Here is a 14,302-nt window from a genome sequence, read left to right as displayed (position 1 = left end):
AAATTCTCCCACAAGAGGAAACATCCTTTTCACATCCACCCTGTCAAGTCCCCTCAGGATCTTATATGTTTCAATCAAGCCGCCCCTTACACTTCTAAACTCCAGCAGATACAAGCCTTTCTTCCTTTCCAACCTTTCCTCATAAGACAACCAGCCCATTTCACCTATTAGTCTAGTAAACCTCTGAACTGCTTCCAATGTTTTTGCATAAACATTCAACAAGATCACAGCTGATCTCATTTTCACCTCCATTCGACATGGTGTAAATAAACGTTGTGAAAATGACAGCAGAGATCAGAAAGCCCAAGCTGCAATCAAGCAATGTTTTCTCTGGGCCTGAGGTGTTTTGGAATTTGAATGGATGGTTGGGCTTTCAGCCAATCTTAAATAATAAGGCCAGAAATCTATAACCAGCCATATCGGGAGATGGGTGGAGGGGCATTGCTTGGCATAAGGGGCATGAAGAGGACCTTTTGAACTCACGTTTTTTAGGTCCCCTCATGCAGATAGGATTCATGACACCTCCATGGGCCGTGAACCACAACTCTTTAAAAACCTGGCCAGACTCCATGAAAGTTGCAGAGGGGTAGGAGCTGCCTATCTCCGCAATGGAGCCGGCCAGGCTAGGAGTGCTGGGTGCAGGATTTTGACCCAAACTAGATCACACCCTTTAAAAGCACTCCCGAAAATCAGACAGTCTGGGGATGGGGGTACGGGAATCCTGCAATCGGGATTCACCCGCCATTTTTAAATCACAGGATCGTGCCTGCACAGAAGGAGGCCATTCGGCCCATCGTGTCTGCACCGGCTCTCCAATGAGCTAGTGCCATTGCCCTGCCTTTTCCCCATGCCCTGCACCTTGTTTCTATTCAAATAATCATCTAATGCCCTCTTGAATGCCTCCGCCACACTTCCAGGCAGTGCACTCCAGACCCAAACCATTTGTTGTGTCAAAAAGTTTTTTCTCACGTCACATTTGCTTCTTTTGCAAATCACTTTAAATTTGTGCCCTCTCATTCTTGATCCTTTTATAAATAGGGACAGCTTCTCCCTATCTACTCTTGTCCAGCCCCCTCATGATTTTGAAAACTTCTATCAAGTCTCGTCTCAGCCTTCTGTCCATTGAAAACAGTTCCAACTTCTCCAATCTATCCTCATAGCTGAAGTTTCTCATCCGTGGAACCACTCTTGTAAACCTCTTATGCACTCTCTCCAATGTGTTCACATCCTTCCTATAATATAGTGCTCAGAACTGTGCACAATACTCCAGCTGAGGTCTAACGAGGGTCTTATATAAATTCAGCATAACTTCCCTCCTCTTTTACTCTATGCTCCTATTAATAAGGCCCAGGATACTATATGCTTTATTAACTGCTCTCTCTGCCTGTCCTGCCACCTCCAATGATCTATGTACATATACACCCAAGTCTTTCTGCTCTTGCACCCCTTTCAAAATCCCACCCCTTATTTTATATTGTCTGTCCATGTCCTTTCTACCAAAATGCATCACCTCACTTCTCCACATTGAACTTCATCTGCCATCTATCTGCCCACTCCACCAACTTGTCTATGTCCTCTTGAGGTTCCACACCATCCTCCTCGCCGTTCATAACTCTCCCAAGCTTCATATCACCCGCAAACTTTGAAATTGTCCCCAAGATTTAGATCATTAATATTAACAAATGAATCATCCTGTCTTGGCAAAAATTCAGCCTAGAAGCTTCACTAAACTGTTTCCTGTCTTATGGCTCAGGACAAAGCTGGTGAAGGTGTTGAGTTTAATCTCTAGTCATCAACATTCTTGTGTTTCTGGCATTGCTACTGAACCTCTTTCACCCACTGCTATTTCCTCAGATTACAAATATATTGTGTTTTCTGAACTGATGGGCTTGGAAACTGAAATATCTGGATAACAAATGGAATTTAATCCAGCCCGTCACGTTGGGAAACATGGCGTCCAGGCCCAGTTAATCGCGGGAGAGGCTGCTTGTCAGTTTTCCAGCACCAGGAAAACCTCCTGCGATTAGGTCAGAGAGGGGAAGGGGCCCATGCTGGAAACTCTTTGGCTCATGGCAGTTATCAATTAAGCTCATTAATGAGTCAATTGTCACCAATTATCCCTGAGCCCATTTAGTGGTGGCTCAGGGATTAAATGAAAGTCACACGACTTCCCATGCTTCCCAAAGGCTGCCCAGCAAATCCTATTGGGCTTGCCAGAAGCCTACTGGAGGGAGCCTCATTGCCAGGCACTCTGTGCCCAATCGAGGGACTTGGCATCGGGAAGGGGAGCTCCATTGAAAGTCATTCCTCTGCTCTTGACTCTGACTCCCCTGCCCCCTCTGCCTGTGACCCTCTCCCTCTGAATCCCATCCCGCTCTCACTCCGCTGAGTCCAGGGATCCAGCTATGATCCCTCGTAGAGACCCTGGAGCATTACTGGCAGCAGCCATTGATCTCAGTGATGCTGCTGGCAGTGGAGATCTGCCAGCCTCTTACTGGTCAGGATCTCTTGGGTGGGGGTGGGGTGCGGTAGGGGGGGGAGGGAATTGATTCGCTTCTATTATTTGTGCCACTGCCAAGAGGGTTTTGAAAACTTGGGAGTGAATTACTTAGCCCCCTTTAGGGAATCAGCAGGAGTAATTCGCTGAGCAGTGCACTTGCATTGTGCAAAATCACGAATGGATCATTTTATCAGAACCTGCACTCACCACAGGCCTTGTGTATAGAATAGTGTTATGCAAGACAGTAAGATGCATAGATGAGCTCAGTTCAGCTGGAAAGCATTAGACCTTGGGGCATCTGCAAACCAAGACTCTATAATTATTTCAAATGAAGGGACCCAGTTGCGATATTATCAAGTATAAGCACTTACCTTTACGCTTGAGATAATACTTCTGCTACAATCAAGCTTTGATTCAAGCAGCACATTGAAAACAGCAAGATTCCACCAATTTCAGGTAATATGTAGTGCCAAGAATATTAATGGAAATAATAATTGTAATATGTGATGCCAAGAATATCAATGACATGATAATTGCAATGTGTAGTGCCAAAAAGCATCAGTGGAATTATAATGTTATGAGCAATGCATGCCTTACAATTCGGCTAGGACTGACCTTTTCATAGGAAATCTAGTTGTGATGCTGGTAAAAACATACACATGTTGCATGTGCAATGAGGATTCGGTCAGAGTGAGCCTAGCTTTCTCCCATACATGCAATAGGTTGTGGGCTTTCAAAGCCAAGAGTTTGACAAGATCCTGTTTAAAGAAAAGACACAAGCTTTCATCCATCAAATGAGATGCACCTTTTCATTTCCAAGCAACCTCCATGACGACCAAAGAGTAGGGAGAGGGGCAAAGCTACCTCCAGCCCAACACAAAGGGGTCATGCCACATTTGATGGGTTTAGATCGTTAATATTTTCATGGTGTGATAACCTGAGCTGGACTGTCATTGAATAGGCACCAACTGCAACCTAGATGCTTGTTCAGATAGCAGTAGAGGGTTTTTGTGTGACCACCTTCCAGCTCCAATTGAGCCACTTGCCGTTGCCTGGGAACGGCTTACAAGCCCAGCAATTTCATTTGGAAAACCATGGGCAGGATTTTTGGGCTCCACTGGGAGCAGGAAGGGAAGTGTACAGGCCCTGAAAATGCTGACAGCAGTCAGCGTGCTGGTTTCTTGGCCCTGGCCATTTCTGCGGAGGCAGTTCTGGGGGCTGGTTGCCAATTAGACTCATTAAGAGCATTGTTAATTACAATTAACGGAGGCCAACTGGAATTTTACAATTAGTTTCTCACACTGGCAGTGGCCAATTTAGGTGCCTGGAGGTGGGCACCCAGTAGCAGACTGGTGGAGCTGGGGGTGGGTGGGGGGAGCGACTGGCAGCTCTCCACACAGGCCTACAGGCATCCCTGTCTGCCTGGGAATGAAAGCAGCCATAGGCTGCTCTATAGAGAAGCTCACCCTCACTCCCACCCCCAATCACCCCACCCCCGCAGTGGTGGCCTGGCTACAAGACTCATTAGTTAAATAATAGTTCCAACGGTTGAAGTTCTCCCTCTGTTCCTTAGCTGCCATCACAGCCTGCTGCTCCTCTCACACTGGAAAACATCTGATTGGCCCTCCTGCTGTCCTTAATTGGACAAGGAACCTATATCCATGGCAACTAAGTGGCATCTTGTGAAAGTCCCAATGAGTGACAGTTTCCCCCAAGAGCGGGTTTGGGATTTGGAAACAGTCCTGACCTGTTTGACCTGCTACCCACCCGCGTGGGGAACATCTAGCCCTTTACGTGGGAGCCTAAAGTCCGGTGAGGAAAAACAGACTTCAAATTGATTAGATGGAATTTGAAATGTCCTATTCTGAAAAAAAACTGTATTAAAGCTGTAGATTTTATATCTGTCATCACTTTGAAGATGAAGAAGTATGCTGATCATTAGTTCAGAAAAAATATTTGCTTTCAACTCTGGCTTTTTAAAAAAAATGAGTGCCTTTATTATAAGTCAGTAATTCAAGTAATCCTACACTGGGGAAACATTTCTGATGTGATGAAATCATAAAACAAGTTATGAAGGAGATGATCATAATTTTGCTACACTTTATGCACAGAAGGAACCTTCTTCCCTCTGATTTTGGTTCAGTCAGTGCATATTAACATATTTAATAATTTTTTATAATGATCAAATGAAAACTAGACAGTATTGATCGAAGTTAACTTGTTATGTTACTGTGCCACATACATATGTTTTGTCCTCAGTGTTGAGGAAGGCCTTGATAATGCTATGCAGCCTTTTATTTAGGCTTCAAAAGATTGCCAGCTCAGAGTTGTAAAACTTCCTGGGGGTAAAAATCAACCTCACCTGGGTGGAAAATGATTGATAATCTTACTAAGATCAGCCTGGAATTCCCTGCATCCAATCTGCACCTGAGGTTCAGCGGCTGCCATATTGGATCAATCGACTTTTAGTCACCCAGCTCTCTCGCCTGAAATAGGGGTTGTGCTGATTGTTCATGCAAATTAGGGTCTTATGCTGGTTCTAGGACCACGGTTACAAATGGGTGCCGCTGTTGTCTTTCAACCTCCATCCGTTTGTGCCAGGTCTTAAAGCAACCTTAGCGGCAGCCCTTAAAGAGGCAGATAGAAAATGTCCCCAGGATTGTAAAGATTTCTGTTTTCGGTAAAGTCAGAAGGAACAGGAGGGCTCCTCCCGCTTCTGCTAAAGATCTGTGGGCTGTTGCTGGACTGGGCAGAACTCTTTTGGGATTGCTTCCCTCATCCAGGAATCTACCCGAGGACTGCTGCCCTGCCACTTATTTCCCTGATGCCCGACTGGGTGCCCACAGCTCAACTGTTGTGAGACGATATGAGGCCCAGTGCTGAATGTGGTACAGATGCAGCTTGATTGATCTGGTGATTTGGGGTTTATTTTGGGCCCAAGTTCAATTTCTAATCTCTTGTTCCTCAGCTACAAGTGAATCCCAATTCCTAATGCACAGGTCTCAGTGCAATATTGTCACTTTGTGCAACGAGATCCTTTATATCAGTTGGTGAACCTAATTGCTGTATAACATTACCCTCACTTACTTTGACAGGCTAAAAAATAAGATCTGAAAAGCAATAGAGAGTTAACCCTGGAATGTAAAGCCGCAAGAGCTGCAGAATATCAAGTAAAGCCACTAAACCAAACATATACCTGCCATACTAATGCCAGGTGTTGGCATTTAGCTGTCAGTCAGAAGCAGTTTAAGGTTTGCTTCTTTTTTGTATAAATTGTTGACAAACCGAGGAAAGATGGTCGATAAGACTAAATAGGGGTGAGCAGGTTTGTTTATATAATATTTTTGTTTGTAAATTATGTTTTGAGTTATTTACTGTGATCTGGAATTAAATATTTTTTTTCCAAGCCATTGAGATGTTCAATGTTGGTATGCCAATTAGCCTTTGTCAACTGATATGATCAGATGTATTCATTCATTGTTGTGCTGGCATATATCACACAGAGCTACACAGTGTCAGATATTTTCCAGTGTATATAATTACAGCTAATTCACAAAGCCTGAGCAATTTATCAGTGTGAAGTATCATAGAAGCTATATTTGTGTTTCATTTATTTGAATCAAGTTGCTGGTGACTTAGATACAATTACAGGGTTAAAAAGAGGCAGAGAATAAAGGCCCTCGTATAGGAAATGTTCTCTATTTTCACTAATCTTGAAACATTTTGCTTGACAGGCAGATTTTCAATGTTAAGCTTAATTACTGTATCAATAGTAAATCAGTACAATGTGAGCCTATTCTTAAATCACCCACTTAAGTTGGTCTATATCCTTTGTCATTTAAGCATGACACAGAGAAACCAATTGCAGTCGGTTACAAAAAACTGAGAATAACCCATGTTTGGTTTTGTGATGTAAATGTAAGAAAAGGAAGGCTTGCATTTGTATAGTGCCTCTCACACCCACAGGACATTTTACAGTCAATTAAATACTTTTGAAGTGTAGTTACTGTTGCAATGTAGGAAATCTGACAGCCAATTGGCGCACAGCAAGATCCCAAAAGCAGCAATGTTGTAATGACCAACTCATTTGTTTTTGTGATGTTGATTGAGGGATAAATAGTGGGCAGGACACCAGGGGTAACTCTTCTTCTTTGAAAATAGTACCATAGGATCTTTTATGTGCACCTGAGAGAGCATTCAAGTTTAGTTTAAAATCTCACCTGAAAGGTGGCACCTCGACTACACTCCTTCAGTACTATGCTGGGATGTCAACTTTGATTTTTGTGCTTAGGTTGCATGCCCGTCCACCCCGTAGCCATAACACACTGTGGGTGGGCTAAACAAGGGCTGAGTGGGACTTCCACCCCACAACCTGCAGCTCGATCAATCCCAGCAGTGTCAAGAGCGTGTTAATGGACGCTGCCGGGACTGCAAGAGGAGGAGGAGGAGGAAGACTCATGGATCCTGGAGCCAGGAAACTCCAGGGACTTGCGCAAGGAGGGTTGGGGCAGGTCAGGGAGGGGAGCAGGGTGTTGGAGGGGGCAGGAGGTGGTGGGGGTTTAAGGCTGCGAGCGGATAGGAAGAAAGAGGGGGTTATATCTTAGGGGGGGGTTTAGCCCCGCCCCCAATCAGCAAAGTGCAGCCTCCGAAGATAGTACCCTCCCTCTTGCTTCCTGCCCTTTGAAAATGTTTTGTAAAAAATCAGGCTGCCCACTCCACAAACTACACACACCAAATATTTTATGGTGTGAGCAGCGTATTGTCAGGATCAATTGGCTTGGTAAGATGCTTAATTGACCCTTTGCTATTTAAATGTGCTGGGCATGCTACAGATTTTGGCACCTGCTCACCACCCACCCACCCCCCTCACCCCCGGATTATGGGGGTGAGCTCAAGGGTAGGTGGGACACTGGTGGTTGGGCACCCGCCCTATTTTATGTGTCCCCCCACCAAAAATATGCCCAGCAGAGGCACGCAAAATGTAACCCTTAGAGTGGGACTTGAACACACAACCTTTGATTCAGAGTACCAGCTGAGACACAGCTGACACTTTACAGTTCTTGTGGTAGTATTCTTGATCCTATAAGAACATTATTTGAGCAGAGGTAATATTCAGCTGTTAATTTTGCATAAGCAGGTTATACATAACACATTACCTTTATTGATCCAGGAAATACTAGTGCATGGTGTATAAACTCATCAATCATGCCAGATAAATGTTCTCCATTTATTTAAAGTCGATCACCAGTGAAGCAAACTGAACTCAGTAAAATAAGTACAGGAACAAGCAGCAAAAGAATTGATTCTCTTTTGTAGCAATGACCAGAAGAGTAATTGTGCCACCAACTAAAATACCGAGGGCAGAAGAGGCACGGAAACACCACCACCTGTAAGTTCCCCTCCAAGCCGCACACCATCCTGATATGGAACAATATTGCCATTCCCTCACTGTCGCTGGGTCGAAGCCCTGGAACTCCCTCCCTAACAGCACTGTGGGTGTACCTACACCACATAGACTGCACATAGACTGTTAAGAGGCAGCTCAGCACCACCTTCTCAAGGGAGATTAGGAATTGGCAGCAAATGCTGGCCTTGCCAGTGATGCACACAACTGTGAAAGAATAAAAAAATGGTGTGATTGGAATCCAATTATTATTCATTGATTTGTCTGCAGCTAAGCTTTGATCTTATGGCAGTTTTGTGTTGTTTTCTTATTTGGTTTCCGTTGAATTTATGCTTTCTTTTAATTTGCATCAGTCTTATTTGCCATGTAATATTAAATAGCTCAGTTCTTTATCCAGGGGTAGTTGAGGGACACTATTGTAGGAGTTAAGCTCAATACTTTGAATGTATTGAACAAGTAGATCTCAGCTGAAGTAACATCTGGCTTTGGTGCAACCTGGATTCCTAATACACGTTCCTTATTCAGTGACACTTGCTGGAAGTTCACATGACTCTAGGTGTGTGCAGTGTCAAGTGTGGATGTGATACCTCCCCCCTTGTGGTTCCAATAATGTGCCATTCAATTACAAGGATCACACAGAGTGGCCATTTGGACAAGCTACCACAGAGCACACACCACCCATGAAACTAACCCAGTAAGGAGTCACTTGAAAGGATGAGGATGTGTCTCATGGGTACTCAAGTTGGTGGGGTAATTATAATGGCACCTTTCATTTTAGACCTTCTGGAATATTGGCCCTGATATTAATCTGAAGGTGGGTTCCAAACATGGGAGTGGGCAAACATGAGCAAAACCCAGGAGTCAGGTTACACGCTTTCAGCTTGATTGAGGCAATAAAATTTGACTTCCAAGTTTCACATTTCCAAGTTGTGCAGCTACATAATGAAATCTCAATTCCACTATTTAAAGGGACATTGTAGGAATTGAATCTGGAGCATGCATAATGAGGCTTGGCTGAGAGCCCATAAAATCTTTCACTTTGTTGACACGGGTGCATAGAATGGAAAACATTGCTTGATTGCCAGCTTCACAAGCTCTATTTCTTAGATCTATTTTGTCAATGGCTCGATGCTTATTTAAACAGGATAAAGAGGTGTCAAGTGCTTCCAGTTTCTGTTATTGATGCTTTAAAGGTCTGGATGATTGGCACTTGTATAGGGCTGTAGTAACAGCAGTTTTTCTTAAAGAAAATTATGAATGGGTGTTTTTTAAGCCATTTCAGATCTGCCACTATTACTATATGATTCTTTGGATCTGTACAGAGAGTATACAGGTGAAAGATCATGGAAGTGCCATGAGTTGGCATGGGGGAGTATGAAGGGCCACTGGGGGGTATGTCGAAAGGTATGAGTTGCAATTAAGTTAGCAAGGGGGCTATAAGGGGCCATATTATGTGGGTGAGGGGCATGAGTGGTTATGGAGGGTCTGAGGGCTAGAGGGCTTAATATTTAGCAAAACAACTGGGGTGAAGTTCCAGAGAACTGAGGCAGGCCTTTTAAAAAGTCACTTGCCTGGATGAGGGCAGCTCTATCAACATTCTAGAAGCTCGACACCATCTAGGACAAAGCAGCCCACTTGATTGGCATCCCATCCAATACCTTAAACATTCATTCCTTCCATCACCAATGCACAGTGGCAGCAGTGTGTACCATCTACAAGATGCACGGTAGCAACTCAACAGCACCTTCCAAACCTGTGGCCTCTACCACCTAGAAAGACAAGGGCAGCAGATGCATGGGAACACCGCTACCTGCGAGTTCCCTTCCAAGCCACTCACCATCCTGACTTGGAAGTGTATCGCCGTTCCTTCACTGTCGCTGGGTCAAAATCTTGGAACTCCCTTCCTAACAGCAGTGTGGGTGCACCTACACCACATGGGCTGCAGCGGTTCAAGAAGGCAGCTCACCACCACCTTCTCAAGGGCATTGGGGATGGGCAATAAATGCTGGCCAAGCCAGCGATGTCCACATTGCATGAACAAATAAAAAAAATCACCAGTCTCAATGGCAGGATGTGCAGCACACCCATATTGGTAATGTTTATTGCTTTCTCAGAAGCCCCTGCACAGAGATTGCCCAAAAAGTTACCACCTGAAAACGTTTAACTCAGTCATAGCAGCCAATAGCGTGAATAAAAGGCCCAATGCTCCTTAGTAGAAAGACTGAGACTTAAAGTGAATGCAGCTGAGGCCCACTTTAAATAATACCAGTGTAGTTTCCTTCCTGATTGACTTGCTTGATGCAACTTGATGGGTTAGTGGACAGGTTTAAACATTTTCATGTCCATCGCTTTCACATTTCAATTTGGCAAAAGGATCCTTAAGTAGCTACTAACCAGACATTAACTTTATATTCACAAGGTCCCTGCTGCCTTTGGGTAGTCACACTGGACTACGAAAGGTTGCATGAAGCAATTAGCTTTGTTGCCTGTTTTATGCATAGTCAGCTGGCACTTGACGTTATTATAGTGCAGCACGGCCCAACATTAATTTTATGCCTGAAAAACAGGTTGAATTTCTTCCCCAGGGTGGTTCTAAAGAAAATATCATTGGACTGTGTTTGTGCAATGCTCCACTTTATTGTATATGCTTGCTACAGAGTACAACAACTGCTATATGTAAGGAACCACACACATTAACAGGTTAACAGGATTTTCAAAGCAATTTTTACATGGAATTACAAAGAGCCTACAGCACAGAAACAGTCATTTGGCCTAGCTGACCTCTGCTGGCATATATGCTTCTCCCACTTCTCTTCATCTAATCCTATCAGCATATCCTTCTGTTCCTTTCTCTCTCGTTTGCTTACTCTTCCTCTGAAATGATATTCACCTCAAACCACTTCTTGTGGTAGCAAGTTCCATATTTTTACAACTTTTCAGGAAGGGAATTTCTCCTGAATTCCAGATTGGATTTGTTGGTGACTATCATATGTTTATGGCCCATAGTTTTGTTTCCCCCCCACAAATTGAGGCATCTTCTCTACTCTATCAATACTCTTCCATAATGCTAAACACTATCAGATCACCTCTCAGATTCTCTGTTCTAGAGAATAGAGCTCCTGCCTATCTATTTTTCTGAATAAGTATATCCTCTTAGTCCTGGTAACCTGCCTGTGCTTTTTTTTTTGCACTTTCGCCTCTCTATCCCTTATATAATATGGAGACCAGAACTGTGCACAGTGCTTCAAATGTGGTCTAGTCAAGATTCGATGTATCTTTAACACCACTTCTAGGTTTCCCACGAGAAATTAAGCCCAGTGATTGGTTTGCTTTTTTATGGGCTTGTTAACCCGCGTCACTACTTCTAATGATTTGTGTAAGGGCATTCCCAGATCTCTTTGCTCCACTACCTCATTTAGGCTCATTATTGAAACATAATGTGGCTTTCTTCTTCTCCTCCAAAAATGCACCACCTTACACTAATCTATATTGAAGTTTATTGACCAATTACATATCCGTTCTGCAAATTTATTCATGTATTCATGTATACTGCTCAGCCTTCCTTAGTATTTACCCCCTTGAAATTAAGGGCAGGTTTCTCCCACATCAGTGGGTTTCAAGGTGGAAGGTGGCACATTAAATCCAGACCCGCTCCTGCCCCCACCACAATTTTGGTGGCGTTGGGTGGCCCACCTGAGCCAGTGGGTCAACTGAGACCCTTAAGTGGTCATTTAATGCCCACTTACGGGCCTTTTGTCGTCACTGCTGGAATTAAACCCATGGCAGGAGATGCTCATGCCAAGCGGTCAACCCGGCAGGTTTCCCTGCGTGAGTTGGTGGTGGTAGTAGTAGGGTCCCTCCTTAACTGGCTCCCTGGGTTCATGGGAGGAGCCTCCCCCAAGATATAATACCACCCCACCAGGTTCCCCCCACCCCCCACCCGCCTCCCATAGCCTCTCAAATCCCAGACCCCACACTCCCTTGCCGGCACCCTCCCCAAACCCCAAAAAGTTCTTATCCACAGCTGAATGCCTCCCCAAGCTTCAAGTGCAGTACTAGCAGTGGCCACTGCGCAAGTTAGCGCTGCTGCTATGTGAGAGCTGCTGACCTCTGATTAGTTGGCAGCTCTTTAAGACAGAACCTCCTGTCCGAGGGGAGGAAATCCCACCTCCAGTCAAATGGCTGCAGGTCTGCGTTCTTATGAGGTTACGATGCAGTACCTGACTGAAGGCCTTTGGAAAACCTAATTATGCAGCATTTGCTGTGTTACCCTTGCCTACTCTTTCTGTTTCTTCTTCAAAGAATTTGTTAAGGCTGGCCGAACATGACCTCACCTTCTGAAATCTGTGCTGATTACTCTGGTTTCTTGATTTTTTTTTAAATGACATCTTTGAGTAAAGATTCTATTATTTTTCCTGTCACCAAAGTTAAACAAATTGGTCTATAGTTCCCAAGACTTGTTCTAGCTCCCTTTTTAAATACAGGAATAACTTTAGCTGTCTGATACTCCTCTGGGCCCATTCCCCTTTCTAATAAATTTATATATGAAACAGTGCCTCTGCTATTTCTACACGAACCTCTTTTAATATGAATACAACGCAGAGGAATTGTTTTCCTCTGTAAGTTTGAATAGTTAATGAATTATCTCCTGTTTTTCTATCTTAAATGTCATCGTGGGCAGGAATGTTAATTGGCGGGAGACGAGACTTCTGCCCCTCACTTGGGTGGAAATGCCACCTCAGACTGCTGCTGGCCAATCTGATTGGCTGGCAGATCTGTGGTCCCACCAGTGGCAGCAGTGGCCAGGATTGGGACCACAAGCAGTCCCCAGATTCAAAGTCTTGGAGTCCAGGACCAGGTAAGTGCAGGGGGTCTCACAGTGGGGAGGGGAGGTCGGTGGCTGGGCGTGGGAGGGATGAAGAAGAATTGGGGGTCTTGATGGAGAGGCCAAGGAGGGAGGAAGCACCCATGTGGAAAGGGCAGACCATGGTGGGTGTCCGATGCAGAAAGGGGACCCTTTCTGTCCTGCCAGGCATCCCCGCTGCTCCTGAGCAGCCTCAAGTTGAGACCAGGCAGGAAGAGGTCCTTAAGTAGCCAATAACTGGCCGCTTAAGAGCTTCAACTGGGACAAGGGAGGGCCGGCCGCTACAGGCTTCACCCACACCACTATAAACGGTGGACAGCTCAGGGGTGGATGGGAGGATGTCAGGAGGCCATTTGTGGAATTTGACAGCAGCCTCTCCACCCTGCCACCTGAAATCCTGCCAGCGGGGAACCTTAAAATTCCACCCTATATCTTTTTTGATTCCTTCTTCTGATGTCACGCCTACCTTTTGACTCTGATAAATACTGAGGCAAAGTTACCAATCAATATCTGTTGTAACTCAGCTTGTTACAGTATATAATTCCTTTTTGGAAGTGGTTTTGAATTATAAGTTGACACTTAAGAATCACTGCTGGTAGATTATTATGACTTTAATTTGGTCTTTGGAACAAATGCTATTTCCAAATTAAATTTCCTTGCAAAAACCTGGCCACTTTGCATCCCTGTTGTAATTTCATTCCTTCCATAGGCATGTTTAGCTAACATTTCTCTTGAACTGCATTGTGGTGCACAACGTAGACCAAAACTGTGTTCCACAAAATTCTATTACGTCCATTTTTGAGTGCAAAGAGGATGCATAGATTGTTGAAGGACCTGATAAAGAGGCTCGAGGCTCCCAGCTATTGGGTCTTTGGCCTCGTTATAATGGAACTGATGTTGTATCAGAACCACTGGCAGCAAGTTGGGTATTATGCTTGTGTTGGTAAGTGGGTCCAGGGTCTGGGGATCTGGGAATCGTGGGGTTGAACGGGGTTGGGGAGAGGAGTCCAGCGAGTCAGATTAGGGATCGACACATGGAAAGGGGGTTGCTCAAAGGTCAGAAGAGGGAGCCAGTTGTCCAGGGTAGGGGAAGGATCAGGATTTGGCAGAAGAGGCTGAAAGGTATCCAACCCAATAGTAGACCAATGGACGCCAAATCATTTTTAAAATTATGTATTTCTGAGCTCAACCTTGTGCAGAACCATGCATTTGGATTATGATGGAAACAAATCTCTTTATGAGTTAGGGAAAATATTTAAATTGTACTCAGTTTTTAAAAATAATTTGCATCTATTACACTCCAATAAGTAAATGTAATAGCATTTTATTTACCTCTTCAACTCAATTGTAATGTTTGCTACTTTATCATGTAATAATGCTGTTTTATGGACTAAGATATGAGTTTACTGCTGAATCTAATTCAAGGCACCACTGTTCCTCAGTGAGAGTGAGGTAATAGCAGTTATTCAAATAAGGAGCTACTAATCAAAATGCTACATATCAGAATTATAAGCTGATATCAAAAACAATAAAT

The sequence above is a fragment of the Cetorhinus maximus genome, chromosome 1, assembly GCF_964194155.1.
Source record: "Cetorhinus maximus chromosome 1, sCetMax3.hap1.1, whole genome shotgun sequence".
NCBI lineage: Eukaryota > Metazoa > Chordata > Chondrichthyes > Lamniformes > Cetorhinidae > Cetorhinus > Cetorhinus maximus.
The sequence above is the reverse complement of the archived record's forward strand: the minus strand, read 5'-3'. Positions refer to the sequence as shown.